The 13,426-nt window shown below is 39.6% G+C and overlaps 1 protein-coding gene across 10 annotated transcripts in view; it reads right to left on the bottom strand.

The window, feature by feature from the left end:
• Positions 1-13,426, bottom strand: part of ATG13 (autophagy related 13) — a 54,128-nt gene that overhangs the window by 26,502 nt on the left and 14,200 nt on the right. The window contains exon 2 of one of the 10 annotated variants that reach the window (XM_047878162.1): positions 1,811-1,890. The exons of the other annotated variants lie outside the window; for them this stretch is intronic. The gene's annotated coding sequence lies outside the window, so the exon portion shown is untranslated. The remainder of the gene's footprint in view (positions 1-1,810; positions 1,891-13,426) is intronic. 10 annotated transcript variants of the gene reach the window in all.

The following is a 13,426-nucleotide window of genomic DNA, read 5'->3' as shown; positions in this document are numbered from 1 at the left end:
ACAGAGATGGTATTGTCTAGCTGTGCAAACAATCATGTGGGAGGGGGAAAAAATCTCCCCCTAAGATACCAAAGTAAAAAATATTAAGATACTATCTTGTGAGGAAAATAAATTCCACACAAAGAAATAAATCTAGAGACCTACACAATGAATAAGACAAGCCATTTTACCTGCATCTGAAACTTTAAGCTTGAAATATAACTTATTGATTAAAAAAAGTTCTACTACCCAGCATACTGAAGATGTTTATTTAATTTATTAAATATATTTTTAATTTTAGAGAGAGAGAAGAGGGGAGAGGGGCAGGGAGGGGAAGAGAGAAAAAGAGAGAGAGGGAGGGAGGGAAAAAGGAAGGGAGAGAGAGAATTTTAAGCAGGTTCCATGCTCAGTGTGGAATCTAACACGGAGCTCAATCCCATGACCCTGGGATCATGAGCTGGGCTGAAATCAAGAGTCAGATGTTCAACTGACTGAGCCACCCAGATGCCCCATGAAGACTGTTTTTTTGCCTTTTTTTTGTTTAATATTAAAAAAATGTTTGGGGCTCCTGGGTGGCTCAGTCAGTTGGCGTCTGACTTCAGCTCAGGTCATGCGCTATGGTTTGTCGGTTCGAGCCCCACGTCAGGCTCTGTGCTGACAGCTCAGAGCCTGGAGCTGCTTCAGATTCTATGTCTCCTCCTCTCTCTGCCCCTCCATGCGTGTGCTCTGTCTCTCTTGGTCTCTCAATAATAAACATTAAAAAAAAAAATTTTTTTTTTTTAATGTTTATTTTGGGGGGGGGGTGCTGAGAGAGAGAGAGGGAGAGAGAGAACCCCAAGCAGGTTCCATACTGTCAGCACAGAGCCTGACGAGGGGCTTGATCTTATGAACTGAGAGATCATGACCTGAGCTGAAATCAAGAGTTGTACACTTAACCCACTGAGTCACCCAGACGCCCAGAGGACTAAATTTTAACGAGATAAAAACTTTGTTAAAACAAAATGAGATCATTTATATTCCTTCAAAGGGCCACTAAATCAGTTGAACTTTTGGGGGTTTATGGACCCCTTTTGATAATCTGAAAACAAGCCTTTCTCCATAAAAATGCACATATATAGAAATGTTTGGATATAATTTCATGGGGTTCTTGGATTTCATGGGGCACAGCATAGCCCCCTCAGGCTGAAATTGTTTGAGATGGGGCTGGCATGAGGAAAAAAGCACTTAGGGAGAGAAGAACTTGAATGAAGAATATCAGCGACAGAGAACAAAATGGATTTGGAACGATTAAGTATTCCAGTTTTCCAAAGAATTGTGTATGGATAGGGAAGCAGTATGGCTGGCTGGGGCCAGATCATGAGAATCCCGAATGCAATGCTAGAGCCTGATGTGCACCTAGTACACCAGAAATGGTAGCCTCCTCAAGACTTATGAGGGAAGGAATTAACATAGTGAGGGTGCTAGCATCCTCTGAGTGGTGCTTTAGAAAGATAGCTTTGCTGGCATATTGTAGAAAAGGTTTGAGTATGAAAAGCAGGGAAACCGTTAATTCCCTGGTAATAATGAACGCTTGTGGTCATGGCTAAAACTCTACTACAGACATGGTTTCAAATAGTATGGATGGAGACACTTTAAAGGAAGAGCCGGCAGGATTTAAGGACTGACTATAAAAAATTTAACTGGTTTCAGTTAACAATAAGCAAGGAAGCCAGAAGGAGAGCTAGTTTCAAGGAAAAATATAAACAAAAGAAGAGAGGTGAAACAGGAAAAATTTTAAATTGAGGTATAACACCGTACACAAAATTAAATTCAAAATGGATGAAAGACTTACATGTGAGACAGGAAACTATCAAAATCCTAGAGGAGAATACAGGAAGTGACCTCTTGGACTCTGGCCAGAGCAATTTCTCACTAGACACATCAGTAAAGGCAAGGGAAACAAAAGCAAACATGAACTACTGGGACTTCATCAAGATAAAAAGCTTCTACACAGCAAAGGAAACACTCAACAAAACTAAAAGGGAACCTTTGGAATGAGAGAAGATATTTGCAAATGATATATCTGACAAAGGGTTAGTATTCAAAATCTATAAACAACTTATCAAATTCAACACCCCAAAAACAAATAATCCAGTGAAGAAATGGGCAGAAGACATGAATAGACATTTTTCCAAAGAAGACATGCAGATGGTTAACAGACACATGAGAAAATGCCCAACCTTGGGGCGCCTGGGTAGCTCAGTCAGTTAAGCGGCCGACTTCGGCTCAGGTCATGATCTCTCGGTCCGTGAGTTCGAGCCCCACGTCGGGCTCTGTGCTGACCGCTCAGAGCCTGGAGTCTGTTTTGGATTCTGTGTCTCCCTCTCTCTGACCCTCCCCCGTTCATGCTCTGTCTCTTCCTGTCTCAAAAATAAATAAACGTTAAAAAAAAAAAAAAAAAAAAAAAAAAAGAAAATGCCCAACCTCACTTATCAGGGAAATACAAATCAAAACCATGACAAGATACCACCTCACACCTGTCAGACTGACTAAAATTAACAACAGGAAATAAGAGATGTTGGTGAGAATGCAGAGAAGGGGAAAACCTCTTACGCTGTTGGTGGGAATGCAAACTGGTGTAGACACTCTGGAAAACAGTGCACTACTGGGTATTTACCCAAAGGACACAAAAATACTGATTCAAAGGGATACATGAATCCCCATATTTATAGTTGCATTATCAACAATAGCCAAACTATGGATGTCCATCGACTGATGAATGGATAAAGAAGATGTGGTATATACATACAGTGGAATATTACTCAGACATAAAAAAGACAGAATCTTGACATTTGCAACGACATGGATGGAGCTACAGTGTTTTATGTTAAGTGAAATAAATCAGAGAAAGACAAACATCATATGATTTCACTAATATGTGGAATTTAAGAAATGAAACAGATGAACATAGGGACGAAAAAAGAAAGAGGCAAGCCATAAAACAGACTCTTAACTATGGAGAACAAACTTAGGGTTGATGGTGGGAGCTGGGTGGGGAGATGGGTTAAATGGGTGACGGGGATTAAGGAGGGCATTTGTAGTGATGAGCACTGGAAGTTACATGTAAGTGATGAATCACTAAATTCTACTCCTGAAGCTATATTACATTCTATGTGAACTGGAATTTAAATAAAAACTTGAAATTACAAAAAAATATAAAAATAAAGATGAGGTATAACTTACATGTAGTGAAATGCACAAATCTTGGGTATACAGCTCAAAAAATATTTTGTTTTCATTTCTATTTCAACACATAATACATAATTTTGTATATATACATGCATATAACCACAAGTCAGATCAAGTTATAGAACATTTCCAATACTCCAGAGGGCTCCTTTGTGTCCTCTCAGTCAATAAACTCACCAAAAAGGAACCATTATGCTTACCTCTATCATCATAGATCAGTCTTATCTATTTTGACAAATTGTTCCATTTATATAAATGGAATCAAACAATATTAACTCTTTTGTGGGTAGCTTCCTTTATTCAAATCATGCCTGTGAGATTCGTTTGTAATGTTGTATGTAGCACTTTATTCTTTTTTCACTGCTATGTTGCATTCCACTTCATGAATATACCATAAACTATAAATTCCAGGCTGATAAACATTTGGGTTGCTTCCTGTTTTTAGCAAGATTTTTACACAAGTCTTTTGGTGGAGGTAAACACTCACTGCCATCAGATAGAAACCCAGGAGTGTTAATGTTGGGCCACAGAGTATACATATTTAGTGTCTGGTTTTTTTTTTTTTTTAATTTTTTTTTAACGTTTATTTATTTTTGAGACAGAGAGAGATAGAGCATGAATGGGGGAGGGTCAGAGAGAGAGGGAGACACAGAATCTGAAACAGGCTCCAGGCCCTGAGCAGCCAGCACAGAGCCCGACGCGGGGCTTGAACTCACAGACCGCGAGATCATGACCTGAGCTGAAGTCGGACACTTAACCGACTGAGCCACCCAGGCACCCCTATTTAGTGTTTTTTTAAATGTTTACCTTTGAGAGAGAGAGAGAGAGAGAGAGAGAGAGAGAGAGAGAGAGAGAACGCAAGCAGGGAGGGGCAGAGAGAGTGGGGGACAGAGGCCTGCATAAAGCAGGCCCTGCATGCAACAGGCCTGAGGCGGGGCTCAAACCCATGAACTGGAGATGATTACCTGAGTTGAAGTCATTCAACCGACTGAGCCACCCAGGCACCCCCATAAACTTAAACAGACACCGACAGTTTTCTAGAATCTGTACCAACGTACACTCTCACCAGCAGTGTATGAGAGTTCCAGCTGCTCCACATCTATACTACTATAATACTTGGTACTACTAATTCTTTAATTTTAGCCATCCTGGTAAGGGTGTGGTAGTATCTCATTTAATCTGTATTAAATGATTAATGATTAGTGATTAAATGACCACTGAATTTTCCCTACTAGCACCTTTTCATGTTTACTAGCCATTTGGAAATCCTCTTTAATGAAGTACTAGTTCAAGCCTTTTGCCTATTTAAAAAATTAGGTTATCTTTTTCTTACTGAATTGTAGAAGTTTCTAAAATATATATAGTAGATATAAATACTTTGTTGAATATATACTGTAAATATCTCCTCCCAGTTTGTGGTTTGCCTTTCTTATGACATCTTTTTCATGAGAATCTGAATATACTAACAGACAAAGGCCAGACTACATATATAAAAATAGAGCTCTGACTGACAACCTGCAGAAACCAGCCCAGGAAGGAAGCCAAACTGATATCTCCGCCACCTAGTGCAAGAAGCCAACCTACTACCTACAGTAACCAGTCAAGGAAGGCAGACTATTTCTAGCAAGTAGTCCAGGAAGCCGAACAATAACCCCTGTAAAAAGCCCCAGTCAATACCTGGTTAATAACTGACAGCTTCCCCAATTTCTGTCCCTGCTTCCAACTTAGGAAAGCCAAATATGCATCCCTAACCGACCACATCCCTAACCAAGCCCCAACTTGTGGTTAGGCTGCCTACAGTGTTCCTATGCCAATAACCCCAAATCAGGACATACCTGAAGCTTTGTCTTTTTTCCACTTTTTTCCACTGGTCTACCTGCCTGTGAGTCTCTGCCAGTGCAAGTGATGGTGGCTCACTCCCCTGCCATGACAAGCTCTGATTAAATGGCCTTCACCTGTTCTTAATCTGTGGTGTTTCTTTATTTCTACATTAAAAGCAGCCTTACTGAGGTATAACTGGCAAGAAACAATATCTGGAAGTGTAAGACATGGTAAGTTTTGACATATATTTGTAACTGTAAAACCACTACCACAAAATAGTGAACATCTCTATCCCTAAGTTTCCTCATATTCCTTTGTAATGCCTCCTTCCGGCCCCTCCTCAATGCCCCATCCCTAGGCAATCGCTGCCATGCTTTCTATCACTATAGATCCCTATCTGTATTTTCTAGAGTTTTATACAAATTAGATCACACAGCATGTACTCTTTGGCTTCTTTCACTTAGCATAATTATTTGGAGGTTTACCCATGTTGTGTTCCACGTTCATAGCTTATCCCTTTTTATTGCTGAGTGGTATCCTCTTATGGAGTCTTTGAAAGTGATTAAAAGAGGTGCTTAAACTTTTTAAGTCCAATTTCTCAACTCTTTTCAGCACTCCTTTGTGCTCTGTTGAAAAATTTTGCTGATCTCAAACTCATGAAAATCTTCTACATTTTCTTCTAAAAATGTTATTGTTTACATTTCATGTTTAGATTCATGATCCATCATAAATTAATTTTTCTTGTAGTATAAGTTTGGGGTTGAGGATCATTATTTTTAGTCTTAGCCAATCAGCTCAGACTATATAATAGATTGAATTAGTAACACCAGAAGATCTATCTGAAAAGGCCCAATTTGTAACTTATGAAAAGACTAAGACTGAGGTTAAAGTAGGAAGGGAGAAGTAGAAGTAGACATTCTCCAAAAAGAAGGAATAGTTTAAAAACTATAGCAGTACATAAAATTACCATGGAAGATAACAGAAAAAAAAAAACAAAACAAAGGCCACCAGAAAATATTGGCACAAAAGAACCATAAAGAGAAATGCAAGAACTAATCGGAGAAATGGGAGGCAAAAAGACTTCTGAGCTGTTATTACTGAAATCGAGAGGAAATAAGTTTCAAAATTGAAGCAATGGCCAAATAATATAAAGCTCTTGTGGAAGAGGCAAAACTTTACCTCTACCCATCGTAGGTTTTCAGCTGGGCCTCTTTGACAAAAAGACAGATTAATAAGAGGAAAAGAACAATTTATCAACACCTGCAGTGCACATCTCACAAGAGAAACCTCAACAGAAAGATAATTCAATATGGTGGCTTAGAACTGTTGCTTATATGGGATCTTCAACAAAGAATGGTAAATTTCTAGAGAAATGATGGGACAAAGGAAAGCAGTTCTTCCAAGGGCGGCAAACTGTAGGAAGGTATAAATATATGGGAGGAAACTAATGGAGTAAGGGGTGTTGGCAGATTCCACTAGTACCTTCTCTGGGCTGATAAGAGTCTGCCTCCAGGAAAAGGAGAATTTATATCTCACCTTTAGGCAGAAAAGCAGAAGGTAAAGAAAGGTTCTCCTCCATTTGCTGCTTAATTGCCTTAATTTTGATCTGTCAAAATAATTTTTATATCGAAGAGACATATTTTGGAGTGACACATTCTGATTTCCTTTATTCTTGAGGTGAGAAAAAGGGCACTGGACTTGGCGGCATGTTGCTAATAACCTTTGAGAGGATTGGTTCTTAGAGTGGTGGTGATTCAACTGGCTTCTGAGAAGTTGTACAGAAAAAGACCTCAAGGTGTTGTTGAAAGGATTTTCCCTGTAGCACAGGGCTATCTGAGCAAATTGATGTGGGGTGGGGGGAAGAAACCAATGAAGGAGAAATAAAATACCTGAGAAGAAACAATCCCCGGACTCAGAAGCCACAGGAGAGTCCACTGGGAACAAGGACAGGTTAAAGCCTAAAGTGATGCAAATTATAAGGGACTTACCTTTTGGAGACTACCATTTGTAAGTCTGACAGCATTTAAAACATACCACCCACCTTCAGACCTTCCTAATTGCGGTTAAAAATAACACAAACAAATGTTATGGTAAAAATTAAAAAAACAAAACCCAAAAACTTTTAAAGGGCTAAACTGCTTACAGCCCTGAAGCAACGCAGCAACAGATCTGAGATAAGAATAGTCCTGGAGGACTGCACTGCCCTTATTTTATACTGAAGTGGGGAACTGTGTTCCCACCACCAGAACTTCAACCAATGCAAACATAATAGCACAATGACTCTTGTGACTTTTTGTACCACTGTAACACTAAAAGGATTATGTAGCTAGAGTTAGTTACTGAGCCAAAAGGGTGAGATCTCGACTGGGGAAAAAGTTGTCTATCTCACAGGCATCAGAGTTTGTTGTTCCCTCAGGCCTTGTCTATCACACAGTTAGTTCACAGGCTACAACAGGAATGTAACACAAAGTCTCCCTTACGTCTTACTTTTTGCAAAATTCCTTGAGTGTTCCAAGGAATACAAAGGGGAAATTTGGAACAAACATTAAAAAGAGACCTACAATTGAATTCTGTCCTTTTTTTCTGCCCTTTACTAATACTAGCCAGTTACTAAATCCTTCAAGCTCTTGTTTCTGCAAACTCCTTTATATTTGCTACTCTTTCATTTCCAAAGATACCACCTTAATCCAGGTCTCATTTCTAATCTGGAAGAGACTCACTTGGTTAGTTACTCTCCATTTGAAGAGGATCAGGATATGCCATCCCAAAATAAGCCACTTTGGCAAAAAGTTTATTTTTAGCTGAAGACATTTGAGATTCAACAGATGTAGAAAGAAACCTTCTCGGGCTTCCCTTATCTGACTAAAAGCAGAAACTTCTGAGAAATGAGGACAGCCATAAATTCCCATTTCAGGTTGGCATCTATTCCCAAGAGAGAGATCAGGAGTAGACCTACCATAAATCCTCTCGCTGGGGGAAGTTTCATGGTCATGAAGAAAAGGGAAAGACCATTTGCACCTACCTAAACAAATATCATCACAAACTTTCTTATCACCCATTTCTTCTCCTAAAAACTCATTTGTTTTTTCGAAAAAACCTTTTTTGCTCTTCCCATAAAAGCCTCTTCTCCTAGGCACCTTTCTCTTATTCAGTTAGGTATATAAGTCCCAAATTCATCTGGGTTATTCATCGCTGAGCACCCCTATGGTTGCTAATTAGTCTTGTGTCAGTTTAAGTTGCAGGCCCCCAAGTACTAAATGTAAGAGTGTATAGGAAAAGTTTTCCTCCCCAACACGTTCTAGGTTACACTGTAAACCTCAGGCAAACTGCTAAAAGACTAGTCTAAGCATGATGTCATTATATTGCTCCTATGCTCCAGAAATTTTGACAAACTCCTCAGTCTGACCTTCAAGATTCCCCAAGCAAAGTCAGCAGGAAAAACAGGTGAAGTGATTTTGAAACGGTGATCAGAGGCTTACTGGCACATTTAGGAAAGACCTCGGTCGCTAAAACTACCAAATAAATGGTGATCCAGAACCAATGTCTAGTCCTTGTATGTACATGCTCAGAAAACTAATTTTGTTAGTTCAGTCGAAGTTTTGAGAACAACTTCAGTTACAAGAGACTGCTTATATACCACAAATCCAATTATTTGAAAAATAAAATTGCTAAGTAGATGGAAAGAGAAGCATCAAGATATCAACATAATGCCTTTCCTAAAAGGAGACAATTTTGCGAAATTAAAATCATGTTGGATGGCTAACTGGTATCGTCCCAGTATGAGGTCCATGTATCTTTCTCTCCCTCAGGGACAAGCAAGTTGGAATTCGACCACCAAGAACCAAGAGAACCTTCTCACTTGACAATGTATGTATTCGACTTTCTTTTAAGACACTGCCAACCATGGCTCAAGTTAGTCATTGTCACCAACAGTTATAACTGCCAAAATACATTAAGGGTGGAGGCCCTCTGATAGGGTGGGTTTTAAGGCAGTACATCAGCTGCTAGAGGACTGAGGCAAAGTAGGGCTTTTATGTTATCACTTAGTTCAAGTCAAGGCCATTTTACCAATTAGCATTCTCATCTCTCAATTACATTGCAAACTCTGCTGCAGACTTTTAAATTTCTTATCCCTTTCCTGATAATATGCTGAATATGTAAGTTAATTAGAGCTCCTTACCTCTTTATTAAATTTTTCGCCCTAGGGACATAACCTAATTACTGTATATAATTTCGGATATTTACAAAAAATTCTATGTGGTTCCCACCAACATAAATTTGATTAAATTTATCAAGTGTCACCTTTTACAAAATGGCTTAACTAGGTCAAAAATATATTTACACATCATAATCCTCCAACAGTTACTGCTTCCCATCAAGCTTAATCAACACCTATTTTCCCCAGACTTACCACTTACAGCTTTGCCTTCCTGAGAAATAACCTCAGTTAAGGCCTTTGTTCAAGATTTAAAACATTTAAGAAATAACAAAAAATTATTTACCGGGCCTTGAATAGCAATTTCAATTTAGCAACATTCTCTGCACATCATTTTCATTAATAGAAATTCATAACAACAAATAAGTCTTTGAGGTTCCCAAAGTGTTTAGAACAGGTAGAGACTTATACCATAATAAATTGTTTTTAAACAAGTACCAAAAATATAATAAATCAGAATGTGTGGTGTATATATGCCATGGAATATTATTCAGCCTTAAAAAGGAAGGAAATTCTGGGGTGCCTGGGAGGCTCAGTTGGTTGAGTGTCCAACTTCGGTTCAGGTCATGATCTCACAGTCCATGGGTTCGAGCCCTGCATCGGGCTCTGTGATGACAGCTTAGAGCCTGGAGCCTGCTTCAGATTCTGTGTCTCCCTCTCTCTCTGCCCCTCCCCCTCTTGTATTCTCTCTCTCTCTCTCTCTCTCTCTCTCTCTCTCTCAAAAATAAATAAACATTAAAAAAAAAAAAAGGAAGGAAATTCTGACACATGCTACAACATGGATGAACTTTGAGGACATTAAGTGAAATAAGCCAGTCACAAAAGGACAAATGCTGTAGGATAGCACTTTTATGAGGCACTTAGAGTGGTCAAAATCATGGTCAGAAAGTGTAAGAGTGGTTGTCAGGAGCTGGAGAGGAGGAAAGAACAGGAAGTTAGTGTTTAACAAGTATAGAGTTTCAGTTTTACAAGATGAAGAGATATGGGGCTGGACGGTGGGGATGGCTACATAACAATGTGCAAGTATTTATTTAATACCACTGAACTGTACACTTAAAAATGGTTAAGCTGGTAAATTTTATATTATTCGTATTTCAACACAACAGCAACAAAAGAAAACATGCCATTAAATTAATTCTCCCATTGTTATGTAATGGATGTAGGTAATCATCAACCTCCAAATACTAGACAGAAGATTCTTTATCACTGCTCCAGTGCAAAATATATAATCAACTAAGGGAAAAGCACACTTAATCCGATAGGCAGGTTCTCTAGATCTTTTACTTTCAAACAAATGCTAATTTTAATTTAAAAAAAAAACTGTTCTACTTAAATAGGCAGATAAACATTTATCTCAACTATTTTCCCAATATCTAGTTAGAAACACAGAACTATAAAGGTTGTAAATAAATATTTCCTTTTATAGGAAATAACAAATGAAAGCTATCAACAAAACACTGGGGGAAAAAGTAAGCAGACTGGTTAAGTATAAAGGTTTCCATGCTTACGTTTACTTCTGCTCACTCCTAAAACAAAACAACAAAGAATGGGGGAGGGGGTGCTTAAAAAGCATACACACAGATCAGAAGATGTGGCATGGAGATATCAGGCATGGAGATGACAGCATCACAGTTCTGGAAGATGGAAAGCAGAAGAAACACATGAGTGAGGAGTGCAGAGCTGATATTCCAAGCCAGCCACAGGGCAAATCCAAAACAAAGCAAGTTCATCTGAACCAAAGAACCCAAGAAAGGTTAAGGAATGAGAGGTACCAGAACTCTCTCAACGTAGAATGGCAGATGGGGCTGAAAACAGGAGGATTATCTTAAAAGCCCACAGAAGAAGCAGTCAGACCCTACTCTGAGCCCTACACTCCTTTCATAACCCCACTCAGGGCAGAACTGCCCTTCCTCTCTAATTTTAGAGGACCAGACATTAATTTTTTTGAAACCATGAATCAGAAAACATGCTGGACTTCAGGGTGATTGGGTGGCTCAGTTACCTAGGCGTTTTGACTCTTGCTTTCGACTTGAGTCATGATCTCATGGTTTGTGAGTTCGAGCCCTCAACAGGGCTCTGTGCTGACAGTGCAGAGCCTGGTTCTCTCTGCCCCTCAGCCTCTCTCTCAAAAATAAACAAACATTAAAAAAAAAAAAAAAAAAAAAAAAAGCATGCTCAGGGTGCCTGAGTAGCTCAGTCAGTTAAGCATCTGACTTCGGCTCAGGTCGTTATCTCGTGGTCCATGAGTTCAAGCCCCACATCTGGCTCTGTGCTGACAGCTCAGAACCTGGAGCCTTCTTCAGATTCTGTGTCTCCCTCTCTCTCTCTGCCTCTCCCCTGTTCACACTCTGTCTCTGTCTCCCTCTCAAAACTAAATAAACATTAAAAAATTAAAAAAAAAAAAAAGCACGCTGGACTTCAAGGATCAGATCCACATGAGGCACTCCCACTCCCATCTCCGAAGCCCCCTTCTTCACTTAGCTTGAAAAACACTGGCAGCCATGTTGGAGGCTTTCATCAAATGACTGGTGATCCCTTGGCTGTCCCATTCACACTTGGACATGAAGCACCAAAAAGACAGCAGAAACTCAGGTATATGAGTGAGGTTGGTTAACTGGTGGGGCTCACAGAGGGTCATCAGGAACAAGCTGCACCCCCCCCCCCCAATATTTTCGATTGAAAGAAACCTCAAGTGTCAGTATATAGAGGTTTGGCCCTCTGAGGACACTGAATTTTCCCCAGAGAAGCTTCTAAGAACCCTTGTCCTGCTGGGGACAAGTTTTCAATTCTTTATATGGTAAGCATATGTTTAATTTTGGGTAGGGGAATGGGTGAAACAGATAAAAGAGATTAAGAGATACAAACTTCCAGTTATAAAATAAATCACAGGGATGAAAAGTACAGCATAGGAAATACAGTCAGTAATACTGTAATAAATCTATATGGTAACCTTGTATGTATATCTCATTTCACGAATGACATACAATGCTAAGTATCTTCTCATATAATTCTTTGCCATTTGTGTATCTTTGATGAGAGGTCTCTTAAGGTCTTTGGTCCATTTTTTTAATGGGGTTGTTTTCTTATTGTTGAGATTTAAAAATTCTTTGTGTATTTTGAATAAGTCTTTCATCAGATGTGTCTTTTGCAAATATTTTCTTCTAGTCTGTGTCTTGTCTTCTAATTCTCTTGATAACTTTAGTTCTTTTTTTTGAAAAGCAATTTATATATGGAACTAATCTAATATTGAACAGTTAACACTTCCTTGATTTAAGGATGACTATTATTAACCAAATTCAGTTGTTTTGAGTAATGACTCCTGACATACTAACAATATTGCTTTCATATTTATATAATGCTTATTTCTATTCATATAAATTACAAAATAGTAACCTCAAAAACTATTTTTTAAATGTTTATTCATTTCTGAGAGAGAGAGCATGAGCAGGGGAGGGGCAGAGAGAAAGGGGGACAAAGGATCTGAGGCGGGCTCAGTACTGACAGCAACAAGCCTGATTGCGGGGCTCAAACTCACAAACTGCGAGATCATGACCTGAGCCAAAGTCAGATGCTTAACTGACTGAGCCACCCAGGCACCCTAACCTTAAAAACTACTAAAGAGTAACGGTGGGGGGGTGGGGGGGTGGCCCGGGGTGGTTCAGTCAAATATCCGACTCCTGGTTTCGGTTCAAGTCACGATCTCGAGGTTCATGAGTTTGAGCCCCACATGGGGCTCCACACTGACAGTGCAGAGCCTGCTTGGGATTCTCTCTCCATCTCCCTCTCTGCCTCTCCCCTGATCATGAACACGTGCATGTGCTCTCTCTCAAATAAACTAAAAAAGAGAGAGAGATAATAGTATATTTTGACTATAATTAAAAAAAAATTACTGGGGCACCTAGGTGGCTCAGTTGGTTTGAGCAACTGACTTGATTTCGGCTCAGGTCGATTTCAGGGTCCTGGAATGGAGCTCCACATTGAGCTTTGTGCTGAGCATGGAGCATGCTTAAGATTCTCTCTCTCAGGGGGCACATGGGTGGCTCAGTTGGTGAACCATCCAACTCCAGCTCAGTCATTATCTCATGGTTCATGAGTTCAAGCCCCACCCATGTCAGGCTCTGTGCTGACAGCTCAGAGCCTGGAGCCTGCTTTGCATTCTGTGTCTCTCTCCTTCTGTGCCCC

The sequence above is a fragment of the Prionailurus viverrinus genome, chromosome D1 (assembly GCF_022837055.1).
Source record: "Prionailurus viverrinus isolate Anna chromosome D1, UM_Priviv_1.0, whole genome shotgun sequence".
Lineage (NCBI taxonomy): Eukaryota > Metazoa > Chordata > Mammalia > Carnivora > Felidae > Prionailurus > Prionailurus viverrinus.
This window is presented reverse-complemented; position numbering and strand designations above follow the sequence as displayed.